This window comes from Uloborus diversus, chromosome 5 (assembly GCF_026930045.1).
Source record: "Uloborus diversus isolate 005 chromosome 5, Udiv.v.3.1, whole genome shotgun sequence".
NCBI lineage: Eukaryota > Metazoa > Arthropoda > Arachnida > Araneae > Uloboridae > Uloborus > Uloborus diversus.
In genome coordinates, this window is record NC_072735.1 from 100,710,208 (window position 1) to 100,727,421 (window position 17,214).

Sequence of the window (17,214 nt, forward strand, 5' to 3'; positions counted from 1 at the left end):
TGCAAATTTCGGACAAAAACGATGTGTGTTGGATATATGTGTTTTGCTGTATCCCCAATTTAACTTGCATTGAGAATACCTTTGTTGCTTCATTAACGTTGTTCACTGTATCACTTCCGTTTTTTGTAACAGGAGGTAAAAAGGAAGTATTGTATTCGCGAAAAAATTTTCATTCAAAAATCGATCTTAATTTCCATTTTACTCACCCCCGAATGAATGTTGAGTTTTTTATTCGACTCGACCACACGTGGATAAGTGCCTAAGAACGCATAGACACGCGAATTATCCATTTTGACGATTCCCGAGTTAATCACAACGAGTTTTCTCGTGACGTCTGTATGCACGTACGTGCGTATGTATGTCACATAACTCAAGAACGGTGTGTCCTAGAAAGCAGAAATTTGGTACGTAGACTCCTAATGGGCTCTAGTTGTGCACCTCCCCTTTTGGGTGATTTCGGGTGTTTCTAAAGGTATCTTTTGCCACTTTTGGGGGGAAATCATTGTTAATTTCGATGTAAACTCGAGTGGTGTTATCATTTGGCGGACACTTGGCGATATATCGCCAGTCTTTTGGTCGCCAAGTTTTCTCGCCAACTTGGCGACAAATTTGGCGATTTTTTTTAAAAATCTCATTTTAATTTGGCCACGTTGGTGATATTTAGAGAGTAAACTATTAAATCACATTAAAATTGCCTGTAATAGGAAAATGACATTAAATTGGAGTAAAAGGAAGTCATGTGATGCACACATCAGCTCGTTTCATGTGCATTTTGTAGATACTGAAAACAAAGTACAATAGGATTATTTAATATAACGTGTAAATACGTGTCAACCCTTAACAGGGGAGGTGCGGTCTCAAAGAGCGCTCAAAAGCTCATCCGATCACCACTATTTCATTTTCAGTCCGATTGAAAGTTTTTTACCAAATAGCTTTTCGTTTCGTGACCTTGAACACCTCCCCCCCCCCCTTGCTTATCAGTATCTTTAGGTAAGTTTATCTGGTTTAAATTTCATTGCATTTTTAGAAGCGGTCTGCGAGGTCGCACCTCCACTTCAGTGTTACAATTTTCGGCAGTAGTAGACATTAGGCTCTGAACGTTCGAACCGCGGATATAGGTTCATTTATCTTATCCGCGTTATGCGGAAGTATTCTAGATGAGGTTGAGAGTTGTTTGAAATGTTCACAAACGTTACGCAATGCTGTTCTAGGGACAATGAAGGCAGAATTATTCCTCGAAATACGACGCGAAATACTAATAGTTAAAGAGCTGTCAAAATTTTCCCGTAACGTGATAGAATCAATTTTCTGGAAGTAAAATGTTTTGTATATATTAAACAGCTAAATTGAAATCACATTAATAAATAACAGATTCAGTTTTACTACGAGTAGTTAGTTATTTATCGCAGCACATATGATTTTCTAGAAAAATCTTCAAACTCTAGCAAATTTTCTTCGGAAAGGGAATTTCTTTCGAAATTCAAAAATATTTTTTCCCCCGTGTTAATAAAAGTTCAAGGGAAATTACAGGCATGTATCTTTATTACACGATTGAAAAAAAAAAAATTGTAAATAGAGAGGTCTCTGAGACCTCACGTCCCCTGTTACGTCTTATTTTTTCACCTCCTCTGTTACAGGTTAAAGATAATTTCTGAAAATGTTATCGAATGTGAGATATGCCTATTTGAAGAATGATATGACTTCATTCGTTTCCTCTTCCTCCAACCTTTAAAATCAAACCTTGTTTAAAAATGTAACGCGTCAACAAAGGGTGAACATTTGCCTAAGAAGGTTTTGCAATATATCTTCTTTTACCAGTTGCTAAATTGGAAGTCATTTTTAAAAGTAAGAAAATTCTTTTTTTTTTTAGGTTAAAACTAGAATTTTTAATTTGAAAGCAAATATCTCTCTCATTATATTTTATTATTGTGAGTTAAATTACTAACAAAACTGATTAACAAATTTTACTGAGAATAATATAAACTAGCTAACTCGTGCAATGCATTTGCACTCAAAATTTGTAGCCCTGCTTTAAAAATATCGTGTCAAAACATCCATTTGTAAAAATTAAATCGTATTCGCCATGTATAAAATTACCGGACTCAACATCTCACTAACTAAATGAGCCTTATATGACTTAAAAATGCATAATTTTTCATAGTTCATGTAACACATTTAAAGATAATGTACACGAAGATTTTTTTTAGCTTTTTAAAAACGCATTTTTAATTTAAAGATTCTTTAACTGATTTTTTAAAAAAATCGAGTCTGTTTTAAAAAACTGAGAGCATTACCGATACATTAGTTTTAATTTCTTAGGTGTAGTGCACATTTTTTTTTTTTAAATTCTATAAATACAGACCGCCCGAACAGGGACTCGAACCCTGTACCGATCGTTTCAACGCCTAACGCTCTACCGCCCGAGAGCTATCCGGTTCTCTCTCGCTTACAAATTCAAGTGGAAGCTTCTTTGCAATTCAGCCGGAAAAATCCATCAAGTATTTTTATGAATAGTTACTCAAAGAAAATAAGAAGAAAAAAAAACAACATTGTAAGCACGAACTCTATGTTTATTTCTCGCTAAAAGTGCGGGAGGAGGACATCTTAAAAATGATACCTTACTTATGAAGTTTGAGACGTATTCGCGACTCGAGAGCTCGAATACAATACCTTGTGGTGATTAACAATACTAAAGAAAAAGGTAAAACATTCCTTTCCACGTGTTTTCTTTGGGGAAAATTACAGGCTTCAGACAGTTTATGGTGCAATGTAATTTCAGAGGAATAGGAAAGAAACTTTCCCAAAAACCCGATGAAACATAACTGTCACTCATTAAGCTTCAAGGCAAGTTATAAGTTTCGGCATCTGTTTGTTTTACCATTTTCATCCGCATTTGTCAGTAGCTGCAGCGCCCCCTATAGTTTATTGGAGTTGCGAATTAAGGAAGTTTTGACGTTCCGACAAAACGCATTTGAGAAATAATACATGTAATAATGTTAAGTAAATAATAAAAATAAATAAATATACTAAATCAATACTGTTTGACCGCGGATTGTGTATGTAATTTGGAAATCTGCCAAGTAAAGACTATTCCACCTGAATGAATCTAGCAGGGAGAAGGAAAAATAACGATGGGATTTTGATGCACTCGTTTTATAATGTCACTAGTGCCTTATTCATTTATTGCATTCTCTAAAATAAAATAAGGGAAAACAAAAATAGTTACCATGGAAACAACAAAAATGAAAAGAAAATATTTTCATTTCGTTCAGGAACGCAAAAGCAAAATGGTAAGCTCAAAACTTTGTTATCTCTACATAGTATAAAATGAAGTCTCCAAAAAGCGTCTGTTTGTTTGAACTCGCAAAACTCGAGAACTACCCGACCGATTTTGCTGAAATTTTCAGTTTATTCCTTTAAGTCCTGAGAAGGTTTGCAGACCAGTTCAAAAACAAATCGATAAATAGTTCTTTTTTTGATCCAATTTAGGCCCAATTTTCACATAAATTCCCGAATATGGGGGTGAAAAATTACTCGCAAATAGTAATATTATATATCGTTGGAAAGGGAAGAATTTTCCGCGTTCTACGCAATTTGTTTCAATGCTCTAACTTAATTGCGGTGGGAGTTTTTTACGGTTTTATCTCGAATTTTTTTAGGCTTAACTGAAATTTAGGCACTACTTTCTTCATTGAATTCATCAATAAAAAGTGAAGGAAGTTCAAAAATCTGTTCTCTATTCAAGTTTTTAACCATTTTATTTTGCGTTTCCACGGTAACGCTTTTTGAATCCATTGTTTATTTACATCTTTATCATTTTCAATTCTTAAAACTATTTTATTTTGTGTTTCCATGGTTACGCCTTTTAAATCCATCTTTCTCATTTTATTTTAATTTCTCAAAAGTATTTTAGGATCTGTCGTCATTGTTTGGCGAGAAAATTTTGCATGATGGTTTTTTTTCTTTCATTTATTCCTGGTTATTGAAGATACTTCACTTGACTCAATGTTTTTTTTTTTTCAAAGTAGACCGGGCAAGGCCGGGCAACGAAGCTAGTGAATAAATAAATCCATCAATTTTCGCCGTGAGAATATAGATCGATTATAGTTTAGATTAAAAAAAATGTTGCTGAGAGAGCAAATTTTCATTTTTACAAAACTAAGGCTAAATAATAGAGAGGCAAAAGTGGAAATCTGTAACAAACCATTTAACACCCCTATAAACTAATAGATACGTCCATTTCCGCCTATAAACCGAATATTAGCCTTTTCATGTAATCGATGGTCAGACAGTAATTGGATTTCCTGGTAACAGACGTATCAATTGTTGCAGAACAAAAAAAGACACTCCAATTATGTTAGTTTCTAGTTTCATTTCGTAAACTGGAAAGAAAATGAACTCTACTTTAATGTAGTTTAATTTTTAAGATTTCCATAAACAATGTTTAAATATTTGTTTAAATCTTGTTCAGTTACGGACGCATCTCAGAATACTCTACTTGCTATAGGCCAATTCCAAGGAAACAAACATATCAATCGTTGCAAAAAAAAAACCCTACAAAAGACTCCAAATATTTTAGATTCTTGAAATACACCGCCAGCTCAGTCATTCCATCCGATGACTGCAGTTTCATGTTTATTAGCATTCACTGCACTCTTGGCTTCCTTAAGAAATTTTCCACCTCCATCTCAGGCACTTCCTATTCCGGGCTGATGAGTGCTAAGAAGCACGAAACAGTCTTCGGATGGAATGACTGAGCTGACGGTTTATTTCATGATTTCTGCCTTAGCCCTGGCTAATGGACGGTATTTTACTGCAATATTAGATTCTTGTTTCATTGTGTGAACTTCATGAAGAACATGAACTTTACTTTGATAAAATTTAATTTTGAAGATTTCGATAGACAACGGTTAAATATTTGTTTTTGCTCAGTTACGGACGTAGGTATCTCAGAAGATAAGTTTGTTACTCAGCCACAAAATTGTATTTCAATAATGGTTCTGGAAGCCTTAAAAATTTTATTGCATTTGATAAAAGTAAAGAATCGTTGCTCTTCATAAAAGTTATGCTTTAAAACAAGAATATAACATTTTTGGACTCTTTGTAAGGTATTTTTTGCAACAAATGATGAATGTATTAAAATGGATGGTACCAATAATATTTTATTTTAATTGTATATCGTGTTTGTAATATTGTATTATTTAAAGCATAATATAAGTAATATTAACAATGATTTTAAATGTGGTATCATTTTCAGGATGCGATATCACAATCAACTTCTTATAATTGTTTTAAAACAACAATATTTATACTTATCTTCAACTAGTTTCCCCCATGTTGGTTAAGTTCATGTTTTGTGCTTGATGGTCTTAAATTACCGTTACTTCACTTTTTTAGTAAAAAAATCATCATTTAAATTTGTAAAATCACAAATACTAGTATCATCCCAGGGCGACATATTGCACGCCTAATACAACACCTCCACAAGGTAAAAATCTGTCGATTTTGAGTTATATACATGTCCTGGTGCATTTTCATTAGTTCTGTCAAAATGGAAGACAGCCACAAACGGAAAGAAATTTCTAACCTTACTTTTGAGAAGTGTCAAAGTGTTAGTAAAGAATTTAAGCTAAGGCGCATTATATTTAAATTGATTTTTCTCGAAAAGTAGTTTTTGCAGAGATATGGCAGTGTTGTACTAGGTGTGAGATATTTTAAGTTTTTGTAAATATTGAAACAATGTCTTCATTGTGAAGAAAAACATTACTGTTCTTATTAGTCCGTCTTTAAATATTTTCAGTATTTTTTCAAATACTTTAATTTTAAACTAATACGTTTGCTACCAAGTTATTCTTATTTATTTACATTAATTTTTGAAAAGATATAATTTAAATAATTAGACTTTTTAGTTAAAAAAATAAGTACACCTGTTACATCTTTCGTTATAAATGCTCTTGCATTTCGACTGCTGTTACTAATTTGTATTCATGCAAGAATCAATTGTTTTCTGAATGCATGCATTACGTACCTACTCCTTAATTATTTTTTAATATTCAGTAAAAAAGAGAAATAATATTTATTGTTTCTTTCGCAAATTGTGTTTATGAATAAAGGATGTATGAGTCATAGAAAATGTCAATGCAAACATTACTTATAGGGCACTGTGTGCAACATCATCATGTAAATTAAAATTGTTATTATTATTTAAGTACATACTCAATAAATAAAAAATTGTGCCATAATCTCCATACTTTTGATTTACGAGGAAAAAAAGTTAATTTAAATTTTCCCTGTAACCTTCTTCAATTTATAAAAATTTGATCTAAAGAAAGAAATGTCAAGTTTCTGATTCTTAATTAAGCATGACTTTTACGTGAGCTCTCATCGATAGCAGATTGTTATAATTATTATTATTCCTTATATAATTGTTGTTGGTTTTTTTATTGCTTTTGTCATCATTATTATTATTGCTATTATTATTGTTGTTGAACTACTATTATTCGTGTTGTTATTATTAATATTTATTATTATTATAGTGATGATATTATTATTAATATTTATTATTATTATTATTGTCTTTATTAGCATTCTTCTTCTTCGAATTATTATTAATGATATTATTGTTATTATTATTATTACTGCTGTTATTGTTAGTATAAACATGTCTGCTTCTATTATTATTAGGGTTATTATTATTTATTATTATTTATATTACTATTATTATTATTATTATTATTCAATTATTTATGTTAGTACTATTATTATTATAATCATTATCATCGCCATTATTATGATTACCATTATTGCTATTATTATTACTATTATGGTACAAATATTATTATTTTTTTTTTTGTATCCAAAAACAAAACATTGGCTACCAAAATATTTTGATGTTAAATAAATATCGAGTTTAGTACACGGGCTGTAAAATAAGCGAGGTTTAACATAAAAAGGTGTTTTGAAACCGTTGGCATTGATGCCATGTCCCTAACGTCTGCTGTATGATGAAAAACTTGTATTATGAAATTTATTACGAAATATATTATGAAAATGGTTTGTGTTATGAAATTGGATATTTAATAAATTATTCTGGTAAGAGTTTTTTAACTTCACATTATTTCATACTCATCGCATGTACAACAATAAAGAATGAAAGTGCGTGCAAATATTTTTATCGCAATACATGTTTTAATGAAAGAAGTATTTGCTACCTGAGCTGCTATATTTATTTCAGATGAGGCTACTGCTTTATTTTGCGGTGTTACCATGCTTGGTTGCAGCAAACTCTATACGATGTCCTGATTATTCTACGTGCCCAGTAGGTAAGGTATCTTAATGTTACAGACAGCAACACACCGTTAACATATTTACATTAATTGATTGCCATAAAAAATGCTATTTTCTGAAAGAACTTAACTTATTTAAATATTAAAATCTATTTGATTGTTTATAGATAATGGGTTTTTTTCCCTCATTAAACATTGCTTTCCAGATAAGGTATTCTCACTAAGAAATGGACACTTGCGCTCAACTTCGTTTTTAGAAATTCATAATATTCGCAAGCATCGACTTACATCTGTGAGGAAAAAAAATAAACAACGCTTTATCACGTAAACTTGGCAGATTAATGCATGTGGGTCATTCCATGTCAAGTGATCCAAAATTTGTGAAATTTTTTCCCTCACCCTTTTGTATTTCTTTGAAATTTGGCTTATCGATTGTACTCTTTGACGTGATCAAAAGTCCAAATTTTTAGATTTTTATCTCTATTATTTTTTTACTTATAACACTTTGATTTTTCGAAAAACCCTCTTTTTTTCATGGATGTTTGAACATAAAATGGACGATAACTCAGCACCAAATATAGATAAAAAGATTTGGTAAAAAGCATTTTAAAGAACATTAGTTGCTGTTTAATTAGATATGCAACATGACAAATTTCAGAAAATTTTTAATTTTTAAAAAATAAAATTTAAATTTTAAATTTAAATTTCTCAGAAAAGGTATAATGAGTTTTTTAAAAAAATTCTCAAAAATTTGTGTGCATTTTATCTTTATTTGTGCAAAGTTTCAAGTTGGGATCTCAATGGGATCATATTTTTATGAATTTTTAAATAAAATTTGACTTATGAAATAATGACATTTTTCAGATTCTAATTATTTAAATATAGGGTTTTCTTACTGGGGATGGTCTAGTAAGTAGTAATTGATCATGATTATGCTTGAAATGAGCTGACATGAATTTGTAGATAGGTAAACCTCCCCCCCACTTTCAATTTTTTTTCAAAACATTTCAAAAATTAAAATTAAATAAATAAATAAATAAAACAAAATAAATAGTAAACTTATTAAAATTTGGTAAATAATCTTCTTTAAAGCAAGAAAAAGCCCCCCCCCCAGCACCACCACTTTTATGTTATTTTTTCAAAACTATTTTCAAAACGCAAAAAATAAATAAATTAGTAAAATAAAATAAAATGAATAGAAAGCATATAAAAAGCTGGTAAATGTTCTTCTTTAAAGCAAGACGAAGTACATCCCCCCCCCCCTACCCACACATACGATTAACACTATAATAGTATCACGCCTCACCTGACGCTTTTTTTTCGGACCAAGTGTTTCTTTTTTAATCCGAACTTCACAAAATTTACTTGATTAATTCACTATCTGATAAGGAAAGTTATGATTCATTTCATCCCCTACCCCTGCGCCAGCTTTCAATTTCAGAGGGAGGAAAGAAATAGTTTGCCCCAAGATCATAGCAAAATAGGAGTGTTTCCCCCCATTTTGTTTCATTCTTATCACACTAAACTAAAAATCAATCTAAGTATCAGATCATATGTATCTCCGTATAAAACTGTGTTTCTACAACATTTGGAGTGCGGCGGTCTTCTTTTCTTTAATGCTAGTTTTCTTTTTAGTTTCAGTTGTAAAGGAGAGCAATGCAGCGAGATCTATTTATGCACATATTAAAAGCAGTTATAGATCAAACAAATTTTGCTAGTTTGAGCATAACCTTCCATGTTGTTAAGCTTCATTCCAGATTGCTCTTCCCCCTCCCTTTCCCCCTCCCCCTATCGTCCCACTTTTCGAAAGAAAAAAAAAAGGTGCAAATGAGTGGTTCTATTTGGCTGTTAAAGTTTTTCTGACTTTTAGTTTTTATGACCCCCCCCCCCCCATTTAAAAGCCTTAGTCACTGCTGATGTTTAGCAGCGTGCATCCCAGTTCATTATGATTATAACTCTTACGTGCCAGCTTTTTTTTTTAAATACAGTTTTGAAAAAAAAAAAAAAAAAAGATAAAAAGTGGTTGTGTGGCGGGGGGGGGGGGGGGGGATACCAATCTACAAATTCATGTCAGCTCATTTTAAGCATAGTCATGATTAATTACTACTTACTAGACCATCCTTAGTAAGAGAACCCTATATTTAACTAGTTAGAATCTGAAAATTGTCATTATTTCATAAGTCAAATTTTATTTAAAAAGTCATAAAAATATGATCCCATTGAGATCCCAACTTGAAACTTTGCACAAATAAAGATAAAATACACAAAATTTTTTTAGAATTTTTAAAAAAAAAATTCATTATACCTTTTCTGAGAAATTTAAATTTAAAATTTAAATTTCATTTTTTAAAAATTAAAAATTTTCTGAAATTAGTCATGTTGCATATCCAATTAAACAGCAACTAATGTACTTTAAAATGCTTTTTACCAAATCTTTCTATCTATATTTGGTGCTGAGTTATCGTCCATTTTATGTTCAAACATCCATGGAAAAAAAAGAGGTTTTTTCGAAAAATCAAAGTGTCATAAATAAAAAAATAATAGAGATAAAAATCTAAAAATTTGGACTTTTGATTACTTCAAAGGGTACAATTGATGAGCCAAATTTCAAAGAAATACAAAAAGGTGAGGGAAAAAACTTTGGATCACTTGACATGGAATGAATGACCCGTATACGTTTCGTTGTTTTAGGGAACCCGTTGCTTCTTGAAACCCAAAACACGTGTATGCAGTAATCTGTTGATTTAGTGTAATAAAGCGATGTTCATTTTCTTTTACTTTTTTACACAAAATCAGTTATTCATTTATTTTTCATCAACTATTTGGAAAAAGAGTAACACTATTACAAGTGCATATAATTCATCGTTATGGGACCTTTTGAAAATCAAGCTGCAACAAAAAGTCCACGACTTGATTATCAAAGAGCTATTTTTTACCTCGATAATAGGTACTCCATATTATAGTCACAAAATTGCTAGAATTAAAATTGCAACTCTATCCGCATCCCCCCTCTGCTATCGATTTAGCTCCCTTAGACTACTGCTTGGCCTCAATATAAAGAAATTGTTGGCGAGAATATTTTATTCAAAAGAGAATGTTATTGCAAAAACTAATGCTTCTTTTACAGAGTTAGGGATAAGCAAACTGGGAAGGCGTTGGACCAGTTGGAAGTGTAAAAGTCTAAAGGAGACTATATTGAAATTTTTTTAAAAAATGATCCGAAAAATGAAGTAATTTTCATTGTTGCCCAAACTCTTCAAACCTCCTAGCTGACCGAAAGCTCAATGATCTGATATGTAATTGCTCTCTCCTCCGGCAAAAATTTTCCTTGTACCTTATGATCAACATTTTTGTGTAACCCAGGTTGCACTTGATCTGCCAGTATATATTGGTATCGCATGGTTGCTTTTTTACCCTCGAAGAACACCAGGGCACCACTTCCACGCCAGCAGAACATGCTCCATATCATGATACTCCCTCCAGACTCTTGCTCAGTGCGAGTAAGGCAAGAAGTTTTTCTCAAAGGTTTGTATTTCGTTTCCCAGTGAGTGTATACATATATAAAAAAAAATACAATAGAGCAAATAGAAAGCTAATATGAAATGACTAAATAAGTTAATGGAATCAGTTTAAAGGAGCGGGAAAAATATTTTTAGCAATATTTTTGAACTTGTAAAACTACTCGAATTGCTTTTGATCTGCTTTGCAGAAAATTTTAAAGACTATTCCTCATTTTAATTCTGATTTACTTAAGTTGACTGTTCATGAAAAACATAACTTTAATAATAATTTCATAAAGAAAGCGTTTATACATCTTTTTATGTCCGATATACTTTTCTTTCCAAAAAAAAAAAAAAAAAAAGCTTTCAAACAAATGTTTGTTAAAAACCATTCGAATATTTTATTTAAAAAAAAAGGCAACTACGTCTTGCGGTCTATTTAGCGCGCACATCCTTAAATCGCAACCCAATCGACTCAATGTCAAATTCATCATTATGATGTTCTTATGTTTAATTTACAGGAAAAACTTGCTGTGACAAACCGAGTGGCGGTTACAAATGCTGTGACATAGAAGAAGACATGGAAAAAATGTTCCCTGGAACGGCTACCGGAATGAACATGACACAGTCCAAGAGGTTTGACTTCAACAATGGGTGCATGTACTGTACTGGTACCTGTTGCCCTTCTGGTTGTTGCGAATATAGAGGTGCGACTTGCTGCAGCGATAGAGAAAACTGTTGCCCACGAGGCAACCAATGTTGCAGGCGTTCTTTCAGCATTAAAAGCGAATGGTGTTGTCCAACATTAGGAAGGTGTGGATCAACGTATGGATACTGCTATGGAGGAGCAGGTGCACTGATACCAGCTATATCTAGCATAGGTGCCTTGATTTTCTTGCTTGCTCTTCGAGGGAACTCTTTCGTTTAGATGCAAGATGAAGCCAAGGATAGTCAAACGTGTTAACATCAGTTAAATGAATACTTTTGTGTATAAAAAGTAAAATAGCAACGTCAAGTAGCACAAATTGCAGATTTCTGCTGTGACGTGTTTCTTTTCATCCATAAGCTCATTTCTTTTGCAATGAAAAAGACCTTCCTTGTAACGCTGAAGCACGTGTCTGCAGTAATCTGAAATTTGTACTACTTGACGTTGTTATTTCTGATTGAACTTCTTATTTTAATTGCTAACATCCTTTATATTTTTCTGAATAATTGACAAATAAATAGTTTCAGATTTTTATTCTTTGCTTGCTATTGTATACTCTCTTTTTGATTAGTATTTTTTGAAATTTTCAGATCATTTAAGGCTGTAGTCCGCCCAATCTACACCCCAGGGGCCACATCCAGTCCGCGAAGTTTGTCCGTGGGGTCCGTTGTTTTGCTCAATGTTACGAATCGAAAAGCACAATTAGTGACAATGTCACTTCAGAGATAAATATTCAGAAATTGGTTTCTGAAAAGCATACATTTAATAAAATAAACATCAAATAATTGCTACCAACTATTCTTTGTTTTTAATTTTTTCCCCATTTCCTCAGTTTCTTATACTATTAAGAAAAGAATGAAATATTCTGGAATTTTATATGCGTTCTGAACCACAAGTGATTTTAATACAAGGTGTGGCCCTTGGACAGAAAAAAGATGGACACCACAGATCTAAGGTAATAAGCTGTATGTTGCCGTCCCACAGCCGGAGCTAGGGCAGAGCTACAAGTACCCGGTTACGATACACAGACACTACATTTTCTTCTTTGTTTTGCGCTCCATCGGTTTGGAATAACCACAACCAAGCTTTTCCTTTATGTTTATATTACCATTACTTTGCGAGTTGATCTATGCACTGCTTACGGACACTCACTGGTCTGCAAAATGTGTTTTAACGACCAGTGTGAAAGTATCAATGAGAGAACATCTGTGTCCAGCTTTATTAAAAGTTGTGGCGATTCCACAACTTTTATTTTTGAGGTAGACCGTGCAATGCCGGGGAAAGCAAATAGTTTAAAGAATCGGAAGCTGAACTGATTCTTGAAACGTAAAAGCATAATGGATGCAATTTTTTCATTTTATAACACTTTACAAATTTATTAAAATATTATGTTCTGGAAGAGCAGAAAATAATATTTTTGTAAATTTATTACACTAGCAGTACTTACAGCTGCCAATGACATGATAATTCAATTTCAATATGAAATGCACGTTTTGAAGCAAAACGAAAGAGCAGGTATTACTCATAATTTTGTGCACGGCAATGATAATACTGTAACGGATTCGGTGCGACTTCCACTTTCTTGAAATGAAGACACAGTTCTTGATAAAAACACAGGAGCTTTATTTACACTATGTACAGGAGAAATCGTTAACAACTGGTAAATTAATCATCAGCAATTAAGCAAATATCACTCAACACCGTAAACTTAACGGTTACTCACGTATTTACTTCTAAATACGAAAACAACACAGCGAAATGCCTCGCAATAAACAGAGCAAATACGCTCTCCGTTCGAAATCTCAATCGAAACTCAACTTTTTATCACGCGGGACGCCCTTATAAACATCGAAAGAAATCTCTCAAATATTCCAAACGCTTCTGGAAAATAGTAGACCGTTATCAAATTTTATCAATGAACAAAAACGAAATAGGGGGTTCGTATACTTTAGCCGAATGAAAAGGGGTTGTATATTCATTACGGGAAACTATTTACAGGTTACGTTACTACAATAATTACTATTTACAGAATTTGTAACAATGCTGATCTCTTTTCAGAACATTAGTTCTTTTAATTCAAATAAGCCAGAGCTTTGTGAAAATTGTAGATTATCAGATTATTGATTAATTGTGATGTGTTGTTGAGATAATCTCGAAATTGGGTTTAAAAATATTGCATCGTATTAACGGGGTAACATAATTTGCTTTTAGCACTTTAGTTGGTAGATACTTAGGATTTTATAGGCTGTCATCTCGTCTTTTTTATCTGTGTTTTAAAAGCAATTGTTCTGGAAACAAAAATTTTTAATTATGTTTAAACACAATTTATAATTTCCTAGGAAAATATTAATGAAGTCACATTTGATTCTTAAAATAAAGTAACTGAATCTTTAAACACGAAAACGATTGTGAAAAAACTAACTATAGTGACTTTTTTGTTTTTCTCCCTTTTTTTTTGGAATAAGTTTTTATATCTTAATTGCCATAACAATTAGCTTTTTAAAACGAGGTATATGTCTTTTCTTTCCACTCCTTGATTGAAAGTATATATCAACATTTCTAAAATTAGTTCTGGTCCGCGGACCGGTAAAATTTGGGAAAATATTTTCGTGGACAGGTGGGTTTTTTGTTTCCTTCTTTTGTTTACCAAAAGAAAAAGAAAACCTTTTGCTATTAAGGAAATGCTACTTAAATTGATTGTGAGTTTTTAGTAATATTTACTTGCATTAATATTTATACATAACGATAAATTATTTTTGTAAATTTTACACATGAGTAAGGAAATTTTTGAGAGAAAATCCTTTAAAACTTATTTATGAAAAAAGTTCCGAAATCTGATCCAATTTAAAAAAAAAAGAAAACACTGACTAGACACTGAATAGGATTAAAGCTAGAAATTATCGTATCAAATATCATAATTTATTTATGTGTTCACTTAAGAATTACTAATTTGCATGTTTAGAATTGGTTTCTCCCACTGGCAGCTAAAAATTACCCCACCAGTGATCCACACGAATAGTAATAGTGCAGTAATATATATATATATATATATATATATATATATATATATATATATATATATATATATATATACTGCACTATTACTATATATATATATATATATATATATACTAGCCAAATAACAAGTTTAAACAATTTTTTTAAGAAAAATAATGATGAGAAAAAGGAAAATACAAGCAGAAATTAATAGAAAAAGTTGAAAGGTGGAATCTAGAACTCATCAGCTGTGGAGGATTCAATAAATGTGGTCAAAAGACTAAAAAGTTAAACTAGAAAATTAAAAAGAGAGCGTTTAAGCTGCAGTATATGCACAACAGAATAACATTGGGCAAAACGTACCACATGTTACACTGTAAAAAACAAACAAAAACTTAAACCTAAAACTAAAAGCAGAGGGTTTTGCCTCGACAAATTAGGAAAAACGAGTTTTGATAATTAGTCTTCCACAGGACAGTACCTGTCAATAATTTAAATAATTTTACCTTGAAATCCGAAGCTAACAAACCCAATCCAGTATTCAGCAGGTATATATTCAGTCCATTTATAAACATTAAACTCAAAACAAAACAAATCCGTGTCCGAAAAAATCAGTCCGAATTTATTTTGGCTTTAATGTTATAAATGGACTGTATGTAATTTTATATATTTACTTAGCTTTTTAGTTTTGCTGCGTAGCGCATCTATGGGCTTTTGGTGCGGTCTTTTCAATATTCTTCATTCATATCATAAGTATATATATATATATATATATATATATATATATATATATGTGTGGTGATGTGTTATTTTCTAAGACACTTTATTAAGAACTCGAACTCTTGTGAACTATGTTTTTATTATTCCTACGCGCGGAGTGAGATTGTGCGCGACGCGACCAGTTTTGGCGGGTTGAAGAGGAAGGAATGATGGGAAGTGTGGTGGAAGACGTGTTGTTCTCGATGTTTTAATGTTTACTGTTCTATGTTCCTGTATTCGTCTTGTGCTGTCAATTATTAAATGTTTATTAGTGTACGATGTCGTCATTATGCTCTGTTGTGTGAAGAATACCCCTAGACCAGCCGAGATCCTTACACACACACACACACACACACACACACACACATATATATATATATATATAATTCGTAAGAGTATTTAGACATTTTGTTGACGCAAAAATTATTTTCTCTCGTGCTTCCGTTATCGAGATATAAGGTCCTAAAGCATTCCGAAATTTTAAGAAAAGCGTCAAATTAAAATCCCTGGTAAAAGTTAAAGGTACTCTGCAGAATTATCTGTATCAGAGCGTACAGCTAAGCTCACTTATCTTTCATACAACTGGAAATTTATGAATAATCAACCAAAGAAAAATCAGAAGAAACGTCATATGAGCCTATCATCTTCAGTTCAAACCAAATGTAATACAGACGATCCAGTTGAACTAGGTGAAGGGACGATGTTAATGAATATAAAAGCCATGGTGATATCGATGAGGACCGGATATTGATATCACCTCTGAGATTGAAAAAGAAAAAGAAGAGCATTATGATGGTGCCGAAGAATAAAGTATAGTGAATGTTAATGACAGTAACTAGTTAGAGGTTTATAAGATGTAAGGCAGGCATCGATTCAGAGAGGGGGGGGGGGGCATAACAACATTAAAGCGACCAAATATTGCCTGAAGCTTTATTTTAGAGACCGTTATTTCAAAAAAATCTGCCCAAATCCCCTATTTGAGCACAATATTGCCCTTTGACCAATCCCTTTTCGTCTAATCATGATGATATCTGTATATTAGTTAACAAAAATTTGCTTCATGATATAATAAAAGGTACTTTTCAACTACTAAGGTTATGGCGCTGACTGCGCTATTGAAATTTTTAGGGGATGGTGGTGGTGTTTTGAGGGGTATTTGTTTATTGGGGGGGGGGCTCTTGCAGGGGCGGAAAATAGGGGGGTCAAGAGAGGGCAGTTGCACCCCCAAATTTTTCACTGAGAATAAGAAAAATGGGTCAATTCAATTTAGATAAACTAAAAAATCATTTGCCTGCATTTTCAGAACAGAAAAAACTGATGGAGAATAATGGTTTGCCTTAACTAAAGAAGTAATCTCTTGGATTATCATATGGGTTAAATATTTCAAAATTGTGTAATCTATGTTATGATGGTGCATCTTGTATGAGATGCCCGTACAGTGTTGAGACTGCGCAATTTTTACACGCAAGCTCCATGCATTTTACATAAATTTAATGCTCATATTATAACTTAATGTTTAGCTAGTAAGTGTTCATTAATTCCCTGTACTAGAAACACATTTTAGCAACTCGATATATTATATGCTTTCATAGAAACTTTTTGTAAAAATATGCTATTTTTGAAAAATTTCCCACATCAAAAGATACTTTCATATCAACAAATATATCTTGAGGCTCTTTACTTGACAATCTCTGAGTAATACAAATGGTATTCAAGAGTTAAACCTATAAAGGCTCCTGGAAGAATTACTGGAAAGCGACTTTCTCTAATGATAGAAAATCTAATGTTATTTTAATATGTATGACTGTTTGAATTTTTGTTTATTTTATTTCCCGTGGAGCGTTTTTTGAACAATGCTACACTCTATCATAAAAATTTCAATCTCAATTATTGATTGACAATTGAAACTCTTAATAATTTTCGCACTAATGCATACATGAACCAAGTGTGGAACTTTGTGAAAGAA

At 32.1% G+C, this 17,214-nt stretch overlaps 1 long non-coding RNA gene across 1 annotated transcript; it reads left to right on the forward strand.

Moving 5' to 3' along the window:
• Positions 1-1,728: 1,728 nt before the first annotated feature.
• On the forward strand, positions 1,729-12,026 carry LOC129222753 (uncharacterized). Its single transcript, XR_008580605.1, has 3 exons — positions 1,729-1,845; positions 7,235-7,322; positions 11,308-12,026. It is a non-coding gene; the product is annotated as an uncharacterized LOC129222753 (long non-coding RNA).
• Positions 12,027-17,214: the final 5,188 nt, after the last annotated feature.